Source organism: Notolepis coatsorum (genome assembly GCF_963971535.1).
Source record: "Notolepis coatsorum genome assembly, chromosome: 7".
Lineage (NCBI taxonomy): Eukaryota > Metazoa > Chordata > Actinopteri > Aulopiformes > Paralepididae > Notolepis > Notolepis coatsorum.
Genome location: NC_140171.1, coordinates 13,061,657 through 13,075,216, shown reverse-complemented (window position 1 = coordinate 13,075,216; position 13,560 = coordinate 13,061,657).

Below are 13,560 nucleotides of genomic sequence, written 5' to 3'. Positions count from 1 at the left end.
GATGACTGCTACTATATTCAACTACAAGAAGACGACTGCTACTGTATTCAACTACAAGAAGATGACTGCTACTGTATTCCACAACAAGAAGACGACTGCTACTCTATTCAACTACAAGAAGATGACTGCTACTGTATTCGACAACAAGAAGACGACTGCTGGCTTCCGGTATGAGAGCGGAAGAGTAGCACGCATGCGGTGAGGCTCCTGGTCAAAAGAGCGAAAAACTGAGAAATAAGGACCCGAAAAGTGATTTAAAATGAAGATGCAAACGAGAAGGAGGGAGGAGAAAACAAATATGAAGGAAAGAGAAATGGAGAACTCACAGGAAGAGGAGAGTTCGATGGAGCAAAACCCCCGAGGCGAGACCGAGAAGGAGAAGGCGGAGGAAGGGGGAGTCTCGGCTGAGACAGTCAAGGAAATGCCAGGATGGGCTGTGCTCATGCAGGCCGGGATATTGGCGACCATGAAATTGAACTCGGACACGATGCAGGCGAACATGAAACTGAACTCGGACATGATGCAGGCGAACATGAAACTGAACTCGGACACGATAAGAAATGATATTGGGAAGTGTGGTATAATATATTGTGGTATAATATGTCATGTAAATGTCCCCTTTACCTGTGCCCCCCCCCTCTCTGTGGAATAAGACACCCCCCTCCCCTGTGTCCCCCAAACCTGTACCCCCTCCCCCCCATCTGACCTATCAAATGGGACCACACCCCCCCCCCCTGTTACCTATATAGATCTCCTCTTGAGATCTATCCAGGTCTTCTTACCTGGGTAAATTCAGCTGATCACCTGGGGGGAAGCCCTCAGCCATTCTCTCTATGTATTCTATCTGTTTGGTTAATAAACCCTTGTTATTATCCAAGCCTCGGTTGACTGAGCACATTCTTCATCAGGATATATCTACAAATATCCCACAATTGGCGTCTACGAACTTGTGACGGACTCTTGCGTCCTACCGGCGTGCTGTATTGTTTCAACTATACAGAGAAAAGTGAGTATAATAGGATGGTCGACCAAAATTGTATGGCAAGGAATTAAAACCTTCCCGCTTTTCTCTGTGCCAGGTGAACATTACAGAATGTTGTCAAATATTGAGATCATGGCTGAGTAAGAATAATGTGCATTAATATATCTGATCTGTATTGAGAATCGTACGGGGGAAACGCGTGTACCTGGGTCCTTATCTGGACAGATGTTCTGAGAGGATGGGTTGTCTGTGCTATTCCCGGATTTGAGCTGTTGCCAAACCGAAAGTTAGGGCACAAAATAAGGTTGTTGGTTTGCTAACCCAAGTCTAGCTGATGCAGGCTAAAATATAGACAACAAGGCAAGAAACGTGGGCTTATTATGATGTGATATCCTTGGAAAACGCTACTCTATTGGAACCTATTAATTACCAGAGTAGCGTCAAAATATTCATTGTTTCAACCTCAAACTAAGCCCACAATCTCTTCCATTCCTGAAAACGATGTATTTGGATTGAAATAACCAAATGATTATACAGATAGCGGGAAGATGACCTGCGATGCCTCGGTAGTACGTGAATGTACATTTAACGGGACATTAGTCGCGGGTCCAGGGACCGAGAGTATGATTAAAAGGTATATATAATCTAATATATCGCTGGTAAATTTCGAAGTCAGGTTCGGTCGTTATGACTTTAATAACGATGTGTAGTTATATATCAAGGGATAAATGCCTTGTCGCAGCAGATGCTGGCCGACTAAACGTACAGCGGTCCAATACAGTCAGATATACACGCACGTTAACTTATATGTATTATTGTTGTTTTGTCTGTTTAAAGTCTCGTTTGTATTTGCGTGCGCCGAGCATTGAGAGACTAGTACCGTTATATAGAGAATAACATTGAAGTGCAGTTTACGCGACAAACTAGGATAGTAATTTCCGGAATCAACAAAACCGGCCCACGGGAACGACCATTTGAGGAAGTATAGTTTTATCGTTTCAGTTTGTTTACGTTTTCACATATGCACAGGCGCGTTCATTCGGTAACAAAACGCTGGTATAGGAATTCCAGGCTATTGAGAGCTTGTGGGAAAAATACTGTATGAATTGCAAAGCGTTATTTCCGAGGCGAATGAGAACGCACGAACGTCGCATGGAGCGATGACGTCACGCTATGCGCGCCGTTAAGTTATGATTTTATATTAAACTATCCATAGGCAAACGTAAAGTTTAATGTGCCCAAGGCCGAAGGTGCGTGAAATCCACTTGTAGTATATGTTTTATTTGTATATGTATGTGCACGCTGCTATTGGAAAATGTTGAGTTGTGGTGGCGAGATGCGGGTTACATTATCCCAGACCACCGGAGAAACGAGCCGAACATTGCATTGACGACACGTAACGTGCTACAGCCTCTGGAACCACTATTCGATTATAATATACAACGTCAACACAACAGCCTTCCCCGGTGAGTATGAAAATCATAAATATAGATGCTTTGATTGATTGATTGAAAACTTTAGTAACAGATTGCAGAATGGGTACAATACAGTACAATTAAGCATTACATCACACGCAGGAGTGGTTTGTGACCAATAAACCATGCCTAGGGGTGGTTGTTAGGCCCGAGGCGCAGCCAAGGGTCGTTAGACCCCCCTAGGCATGGTTTATTGGTCACAAATCACGACTGCACGTGGTGTAAAGCTTTTATACAACTGCCAGATTCATCCAACCTTATTTCTATACAATAAACACACATTAATCGAAGATTTATTGAAAAAACCATCCGCCAGAAAAAGTAGTTCCCACAACTCCATGTGAAAGCAGCTTGAAGTGCATCCAACCAAACTAACACATCCAACTGTGTATTATTGGAATGATTGAGAGAAGTTGCCTCATGTGGAAGCAGCTTGAAGTGCATCCAACCAACTAACACATCCAACTGTGTATTATTGGAATGATTGATTGAAAATTTTATTACCAGATGCAGAATATAAAGTAGGTAAAACAAATTAAAACGTTTTCTTTGCCCTATAGGAAAAAAACGTTTTCTTCGCCCTATTTTTTTATTTATTTCTTTTAGCCTAAACTTAACCAGTTGGAAACCAGGGGTACAGTAATAAAATTAGCAATCAACCAATCAATCAATTCAATAGACCATGCTCACTTAAAACAGCGCTGCTTCTCTCTCAGTCTGACTCCCCCACTGTTGCAGACAGGAGTGTGTGTGTGTGTGTGTGCGTGTGTGTGTGTGTCACAGTGTGTGTGTGCGTGTGTGTGTGTATGTGTGTGTGTGTGTGTGTGTGTGTGTGTATGTGTGTGTGTGTGTTTGTGGGTACGCCAGCGTCGGACAGTGTGTGAGAGAGAACGCTGCAGTCAGTAGAAAGTAGGAAGGAAGAAATTTAAATCAATCAATTAATCTATCAATCAATCCGCGATTTTTCTTTTGTTCTAGATTGAGTCAAGACCCATCAATTACATCATCCAACATTGTTTAAAGGACTAACACATTCCCCTTGACAGAATCGCTTCATATTTAGTCGTTATGGTGCTTTCAACATAACCATTTGTTGTCCGCGATCTTGTTTTCTCCCGGAGTGAGCCGGGGAGGGTTATGTGATTCGGTTGTGGGCGGGTCCTGAGCCCAGGACCGTGGATTGTTGCCAATAAAGACGTGTGAATGGCCAATCAGAATCGAGAAATTTGCATGCCGTTGTATAAAGCTCAATACACACAAATTGTTAAGGGGATGCAGACCAGAGAAAGACTTTTGTCTTGTTTACATCAGGGTCCCCCATTTTCAATTCATCATGACATATTAGGACATACATGACATACAGATAGTCAGTACTGCTACATCTATACATTTATGACATACCAGATTTGCAAATTCAGTACTGTTTGTGATACAAAAGGAGTCAAGAAAAGGGAGTCATTTGACGTAGAAACTGTACATACACAACTATCATCTCAGTTACAGCAAATTACAACTATCTCAGATCACTTGAGTGTTTATGTTGCTTTAATTTACACATTATAAGTCACATAAAGCTAATTACAATGTCTGTTTCAGAATTATAATACATCTGTGGGCGTACCGGCCATACTGACCAATACGGAGAGTTAAACAAACACTCCCGGTTTCCAGTATATGGCAGTACAGGAATTGTAGTCCACATAAACAGCGTTAGATTAGGCTTTATAAGCTTTTAATGTTGAAAACTTGGGCACAAACAACATAGATCATGTTTAAAAGTAAGATGTTTAGGTTATATTCACTTGAGTTAATGTGTTTATCTAAAGAACCAATGAAAGATAACTAGCCCTTTCCATTGTAAGACATTTTTAAACATGATTCAAAATGTGTGGTTCCACATTCTTATGATGCTTGTGTACATATGCGATATGAGTGATAAATGATAACAATATATCATTACATCCTAGGATGGGATGGATGAAAACTAGCTGATGTTTTTGTTAAGCTCACAGACAATCAACAAAGAACCCACTCAAATGGTCTTAGAAGTGGAAAATTAACATGTGTTTTTATTTTCAGTCAGGCTCTGAGGCGAGATGCAGAAGCTATAGTTTTAAATAGGATTCTAATCAACACAACCCAGACAGTCAAAGCGTCACTAACATATTTTTGTGTTTGCAGGAAGCAGGCAGACAATCAGGAGAGGCAGACGGATTTGCCTCTGGATTGAATTGCAAAGCAGTGTTTAAAACACTCACTCAAACCAGCTGAGGACGATGTGGAGTTGAAAGACAATGCAAATAGCCAGTCTGACCACACCTATAGAGACTCAACTTAGTATCTCCACTTAGTATAGTAGGAAGTATCGCTTTAGATGCAGATTTTCTCTTTGTTACCACGAGACTCAGCCGAAGGTCGTGTGGAGCTGAGAGACAATCGATTGGCCATTTGGAACGGATCTGCATCCAAACACCCACATGTAAATTTCTTCAGAGTGGGCACTTGAGAGACAAAGCAATGCAAATGCCTGCACTCGTGACCACAGACTTGGTGGACTCACCTGGCGGTGGATGGCAACAGAGAGCCATTTAATTAACATGAATTAGACACAGGTGATGAATTTGCAGTTATGAAAGGCTACCATATTTCCCATACTAACAGAATAACTAACCAGTTGTTTTCATCTCTCTCTTTTCAAGAAGGCACACAAATTAGAGATATGATGTCTGAATAACACCAAACAAAGTAGAAGTGCCTGAGATGAAAGATCAATGATGAAAACAATTTAACATACTATCCCCTCCTTCTATTCTCTGCTTAACCACTAACTCCTTGCAATTTCAAGTACTTTCCATGACTGCAAAATTATCAACCACCAAAATTGCAGCACAATTATCTAAATATACAAGATATCAACAACATTGATCATTTAGCTGACACTTTTATCCAAAGCAACTCACAGGTTCTGTACGACAGGACATCAGGCAGGGCACACCTCTATCAGCTGAGTAACAATGGTCATCAAAGTGTTGAGTGCTACAGTGTAGGTTAGTTTATTAGGACAAATGCATGACAGTAAGGTTAGTTAGGGTTAGATGACAAAACGAATGATTGTTTTTCATGCAAAATTAACTGGCTACCTAGATTTTATGTTTTTTCCCCATGCTAAATTATGACGAGCCACACTGAGACGTGAATAACGCCAGAGAAGTCGTGGCGAGGTAAGTATCCTGAGGCACACCCAACGCATCCTGAGGTAAGATCAACTTCAATTTAACATCACAGACTATTTTATCTGATTCAAGACTTTGGCCATTCATTTACAAATTTTATTTAAAGCCTAATGCTGTAAGATCTAGTTAGATACAAGATCTGATAAGATTGCAGTGAATGTGACCTTCTTAACATAAGGAATCACTGCTAATGCAATTGGCTTGCATTTCCTATTTTCAATTAAATGATTTTATTTACAATGAATTGAATTAATCCCAAAATGATTTTCCTCTTTAGCAGAAAGGCGTTGAATCATTTATGTGAGGAGGTTTTCTAAGGCAGTTTTCATCATCCTCAGATCATGAATTGGTGAGAGGACAGGACGAGTGAGATGACGCGTGACCTGAACCACGAACGACGGCGCGACCAGGCAAGGAGGAACACAACCCAGCGACCTGAGCGACCCACGACAGCATACTACCACCAGGGACGCCGCCAAGGAGCTGCGGACACAACCAGGGCGACGACAACAACCGTGGGAGAACCACCAGCCCACACAACACAGACGTCCCCAAAGGAAGGGGAGCAGAGACAGAAAGGACGACATGCAGCCTCACCCCAGCGACCCGCGGCAGACCATCTGCAAAAGGGAACCAAAGCCCCGACCATCAAGGTGGATTCCCATGACAAGATTGTCATCCGTGTGAGAGAGAGCGTCCTACAGACAGGCCACTACACCAGCAAACCCTCGCCCCTCTGGTACCGCGATGACGGGGAGCGGGGGACCAACCACCACACAGCACGTTCAAGACCACCCTACCGCCATGTCTCTGGGCCTGATGGGGGCCAAGCGTGAGCACAGTGGCGGATGTGTGGTGGTGATGGAGAACAACGCAGGCTCCAGGAAAAGAGTCTGCAAGGCCACTATAGTTGACTGCTACAGGTGACCCTTGACAGGGAATGAACGGCGACCAGTGAATATTCCCGACTGCATCGTCAAGAAGAGACACATCAGAGACCTGTGGACCAAGAGACTTCTGAACGCCACATTGTCCACATTATTATGTATTTATTTAAATCTTACTGTGTTACTGTATTACATCACATTTGAATTACTTAGGTTACAAAATTGTATTGTCAGACAAGAAAGAATCAGTTGTTTTATTCTCTCATAGAAGAGGACATGTAACGTTGTTTTGCACCTGTATGGTGAACCATTGATAGTATATGCACTAGAATTACATACAGAAGCGATGCATAAAACGTTTTATCTCCTCATTTATAGAGAAGAAATGGAGAAAATGGCCTGATTCTAAGTAAAGACCAACAAAACTGAGACAATCACAGATGAAAGTGACACTCAAACTCAGGTTAAATACAACTGAATCCTAAGTAATTTCATCAAGATGCATATATATATTTTTGAACAGTTTCCCATAATCAATCATGTTAGTTTTATTAACCACCAGGTTAACGGTTGTTAAAATGTTTTTGTACACATTAGCCTTATGTGTAAATCCTATTCCTAATAATTATGCACACAATCTTGTTTTTTTCACCCTGTGCACTCTGACCACACAGAGACAGTGCATGTATTTAATTGGTTTATTACGATGCCTGTATGCACAACTATCACATTAGCTCCCCTGAGTCATGAACGACTGAAGGTATGCCAAGATATTTGCACAGCTATAGCTTCTAATGATTATGTTAATTGTTGTTTGATATCAGAGTTGAGGACCACTCATTGATATAGGTATTTTGAGCGATTAATAAAAGAAAAGGGTGATATCTATTCCCACATCTCTGATATCAAAATAACACAGACCGCAGTCCAGTCGATCATGTCATGAATCATGTATATAAATAATACTAGTTTAAACTATTAGGCCAACCAACAGAACACATTGGCCAACATTTTCATTATTCCAGTCGATCATGTCATGAATCATGTATATAAATAATACTAGTTTAAATTATTAGGCCAACCAACAGAACACATTGGCCAACATTTTCATTATTTTAATTATTTTCTATTTTATTCATTATCTGATAACCGATGGATTACATCGGTCCCCACTTTTACCTGTTCCAAACAATCCTGGTATATTATACATTAATCTCACCCACATTATAAGAAAGAAAAGTGAGTATTGTGGTATAATATATTGTGGTATAATATGTCCTCATGTAAATGTCCCCTTTACCTGTGCCCCCCCCTCTCTGTGGAATAAGACACCCCCCTCCCCTGTGTCCCCCAAACCTGTACCCCCTCCCCCCCATCTGACCTATCAAATGGGACCACACCCCCCCCCCTGTTACCTATATAGATCTCCTCTTGAGATCTATCCAGGTCTTCTTACCTGGGTAAATTCAGCTGATCACCTGGGGGGAAGCCCTCAGCCATTCTCTCTATGTATTCTATCTGTTTGGTTAATAAACCCTTGTTATTATCCAAGCCTCGGTTGACTGAGCACATTCTTCATCAGGATATATCTACAAATATCCCACAGAAGTTACGGGAGGAATTGAGGAAGGAACAGGAGGACTTCAGAGGTGAAATGAATACAGAAATCAAAAGGGTGGATGAGAAGATGGCGGAACAGGGCAGTAACGTGACAGAGTTACAGACTAGAACGGCGCAGATGGAGGAATGGAACACAGAGATACACGAGGTGTTAACGTGTGCGATACAAAAGCAAGAACAGATGGAGACAAAGATATCGGACATGGAGGGGAGGTCACAGAGAAATAACATCAGAATATGGGGATTGAAAGGAGTCGAAGGGGAATCAGTGATCCAATATGTGGAAGAGCTTATCAAGGAACAACTGAAGGAGACGGGACTGAAAAAAATTGAGATACAGAGGGCCCACAGGGCGTTGGCTCCGAGACCGAAACCGGACAGACCTCCGAGGGCGGTGATTATTAACTTTCTGAGGTTTGAGATTAAGGAGTTGATACTCAGAACCGCGTGGACCAAAAAGATAGAAATCGAGGGGAAAAGACTGTCGTTTGACCAAGATTACTCGACAGCGGTGGCAATAACACGCAGGTCCTACGCGGGACTGAAGAGAATTCTGAAAGAAAACGGAATGAAATTCCAGTCACCCATGACCTCGCTAAGGATTCACTGGAAGGAAGGGACGGTGACATATACGCAACGGCGCGGGAGGCGGCGGAGGAAATGAGGCGACGGGGGATGCAGATGATGGAGGACGGAGAGGGAAGGAGACAGGAGGGCCAGACGCGGAGCCTGCAGCAGAGATTGGAGGGGGCACGCAGATGGACCAGAGTGGGAGATCGAGAGGAGGGAGGAGAGAGGAGAAGGCCGAGATGAGACGTGACAGACCGAAAGCGGAGACGGACGAGGAGGCCAGAGACGGAGAAGGAGGGGAGAGGAGGCGGGAGGAAACGAACGGATGAGTACACACACAAGAGATTGAAAAACTATCCAAATAGAGACAAAATATAGAAACTGAAATAACATATACATAAACACACATTCCCAGGTAGAGGCAGGATATAGGAACGAACATAACGTATACATGGACACATAATATATAATTAGGTATGATAGACGGAACACAGAACATATTGAAACAAGTACATAGACACACGCTGAGAGTAACACAGTTGGAAGGGATTAAGGGGATAAATGGACATCACATAGAAAATAGAGAGGAGGAAAATAAAATGAAAAGGGATACACAGAAGACACCACACACGGGTTTGGGAGGAAAGAGGGACATTGGAACATACAAGCCGCATTGAGGGGGACCTAGGAAATGGGGGTCTCTCAGAATGAAGGATAGAGCGCTTTTGACCAGGAGCACGACACCAGTAAAAACAGTAAGAATGCTGGACAAATATGACGAGCGGTTGGGGGCAAAGGTTTCAAACCCCCAAGCCGTCAGGAGGAGGCCTCTCACTAGGAGAGCAATTACTCCTCACCCACCAGCAGGGGACAGGGGGGGACACAGGGACCCCCCGAACGCCTTGGGAGCACTTTATGTAAAGTTTATGTTTTTTATTTATGTTAATCATTATATGTATTCGGTGAAGAGAGCGGAGGCTACAACCGGAGGGGGGAATGAATGTGACATGGGGGGGACTGACAGACGAAAGAAGAAGAAAGATGACAATGGTTAAAGGTATAAGAATGATGTCGTTAAACGTTAATGGAATGAATAATGCGATAAAGAGGGGCAAAGTGATGTTGAAATGTAAAAAAAGTGAGATGGAAGTGATTTTTCTGCAGGAGACACATTTGGTAGCACAGGAGCATGAGAAACTGAAGAGATTTGGATATGAAAATGCATACTATAGTTCCTTTAAACGGAACCTGAGGAGAGGAGTAATCACGTTAATCAAAAACAGTCAAATTTGAATTGATCAAGGAAGTAAGAGACAAGGAGGGAAGGTTTGTTCTGAAGGGGAAAATGGAGGGCCAAATGGTTACGTTAATGAATGTTTATGCACCCCCAGAGAGTGAGAGGGATTTATATGAGACCATTTTTGATATGATAGTGATGGAACTAGAAGGGATATTGATATGCGCGGGAGATTTTAATGTAGTACTGAATCACGACCTAGACACCACGAGTACTAGAAAAGGACGGGCACCAATCAGTAGATATATAAATATTCAGATGACGGAAATGGGAATTACAGATGTTTGGAGGGGGATGCACGCCATGGACAGGGAATACACACATTACTCACACCCGCACGTGACATATGCGAGAATAGACTACTTTTTGATGACGACGAGGGACAGTTACAGGGTACGGGAGAGCAGAATAGGAGTAGCGGACATATCGGATCACAGTGCCATATATCTGACAGTAGATCTAGAAGGGAGACGGAGGAACACGATCTGGAGACTAAATGTAGGAATATTAAATAACAAGGGGGTGGTGAGTCAGATCAAGGAGGAGATAGCCAGATATAAGGAAGAAAATTACAACAGGCGGTAGATCCGAACATTCTATGGGACACACTGAAGGTGGTGATAAGGGGGAAATTGATGGAGAAGACAGCAATGCTGAAGAAGGCCAGAACGGAGACATATCACAATCTGATAGGGAAGCTGAAGAAGCTAGAGGGGAGACACCAGATATCAAAAGAACAGGAAACGCTCTGAGAAATCAAAGAAGTAAAGGCCAGGATAAATAGGGAATTATTGACGGAAATAGAAAAGAAAGCGAGGTTCATGAAACAAACGTACTATGAAGGGGGACCAAAAGCGACCAGACTGTTGGCTAGGAGAATTAGGACGCAACAGAAGTTGAACACGATACACACAATAAGGGATACAAAGACTAATGAAATATTGAGAGACCCAGCTGAAATAGAGAGGACATTTAGAGAATACTATGAGAAACTATACACACAGCCAAAAGCAGCGGGAGAAGAGGAAATAGAAGCATATCTGGAGAAGCTAGAGTTACCATCGATAGGGAAAGAACAGAATGAAGAATTAAATAAAATAATTACGGAACGAGAACTGGAAGAGGCAATTAGTAGAGCTAAAAACAACAAGTCTCCGGGGAGCGATGGATTCCCATCGGAATTCTACAAGACATTTAGAACTGAATTAGCACCCATGTTAGGGGCGGCGTTCAGACACACGATGGAAGAGGGAAAAATGCCCCCCTCGTGGAAGGAAGCCATAATCACCACGATACCCGAAGGAAGGGAAGGATAGGGAATTATGTAGTAGTTTCAGACCTGTGTCCATACTCAACGTGGATTACAAGATGTATACATCGATAATATCAAAGAGATTTGAGACGTTTATGCCAGACATTATAGATGAAGATCAAACTGGATTTATTAAAGGGAGACAGACACAGGACAACGTGAGAAAGACATTACACATAATAGAGGAGATACAAAAACAAGGGGGTAGCGCAGTACTGATTAGCCTAGATGCAGAAAAAGCATTCGACAGTGTGAGCTGGACATTTTTATATAAAACATTGATGAGGTTCGGACTGAACGGGAGGGCGATGAAGATGATCAAGGCGCTATATCAAGAACCGACAGCGAGGGTTAAGGTGAATGGCAGCTTGACGGATAGAATCAGATTAGAGAGGACTACCAGACAGGGATGTTGTCTCTCACCGACGCTCTTCGCCGTTTTCATAGAACCACTGGCACAACTGATCAGACAGACCGAGGACATTAAGGGAGTAAGGATAAAGGGAACGGAATATAAACTAGGCCTATTTGCGGACGACGTGATAGTATACATGAGGCAACCAGGCAAGAGCTTCCCGGCACTGATGGATCTACTGAAGGAATATGGCCACTACTCAGGATACAAACTAAACGTGACAAAGACACAGACCTTAGCATGGAACTATACCCCAACAACGGAAATTAGAGAACAGTACGGGATAAGATGGGACATGGACAAGATTAAATACTTAGGGGTGAACATCACGAGAGGGGTGGAGAAACTGTTTGAGGCGAACTATACACAGATAAATCAGAACATCAAGAGAGACTTAGAGAGATGGACAGTAATGCCCTTGGACTTCAATTCAAGAATAGAGGTCATTAAAATGAACATACTATCAAGGTTACTGTACCTATTCCAGTCACTACCGATACAAATACCACAGAATCAATTCAGGGAGTGGGACAGACTGATATCGAGGTTCATATGGGCGGGGAGAAGACCACGGGTCAGATATAAAACATTACAACTACCAAAGGAAGAGGGAGGGATGGCAGTACCCAGCCTACAAGATTATTATTATGCAGCGCAACTGAGAGCAGTGACGTGCTGGTGTAATGACAAATATGAGGCAAGATGGAAAGACATTGAAAAAGAAGGGGAGGGATACAAGGTACAAGCTCTGGTGGGAGATAGGGAACTGTTCAAAGAAAAAGAGGGACTGTTAGATTCTATCACCAAATGCACCTTGACCATATGGAACAGAGTAGTAAAAACACACAAATTAGAGAAGCAGTCAGGGGTCCTGAGATGGATAGCACATGACAAGAGATTCAAACCAGGGAGACTGGACCATGGATTCAGAAGGTGGGAGAGGGGGGGGGGGGCAACAGCGATATGCAAAATGATAGAGAAGGGGGAAATGCAAACACTACAAAAATTAAAGGAGAAATTTGGACTAGAAAACAAGGACCACTTCAGATATCTACAGATTAGAGATTACTTTAATAAAGAAATAAGAGGGGACAAGGAAGAAGAACAGAATGGAATAATTAGGATGATAGTAAAGGCATACGAAGGAGGGAAAGGAAGGGTAATATCAGCACTGTACCGGGCTATAATGAACAGCAAGGGACACACGACCGATTACATAAGGGAGAAATGGGAGAGAGAGCTAGAGATAGAAATAACAGGGAAGGAATGGGGGAACATATGCGAGGTGCAACATTCAACAACAGGATCGAGGATATGGAAAGAGTTTGGATGGAAAAACATAATCAGATTCTTTATAACCCCAGAACTGAAGGGAAAATATGCACCGACACAAAGAGCTTGCTGGAGGATGTATGGGAAGGAGGGGGCAAATCACACGCACATATTCTGGGGATGTCAGAAGCTGAAGGGGTATTGGGAGGAGATAGGGGAGGCAATGATCAGAATATTAGGATACGGATTACCACAAACAGGACTGGTGCTTTACTTAGGAGACCTGACACACGAGGGAATACAAGGGGGGGACAAATATTTAATAAAGATAATGTTGATAGCGGCCAGAAAAGCAATAACGAGACTGTGGTACAAGGAAGACCCACCGACAATAGCACAATGGGTAGGAATAGTAGAAGATATACAGGATATGGAGAGGATAACACACATGCTGAGGTTACAGGAAGAGACATTTGGGGAAAGATGGGGAAAGTGGG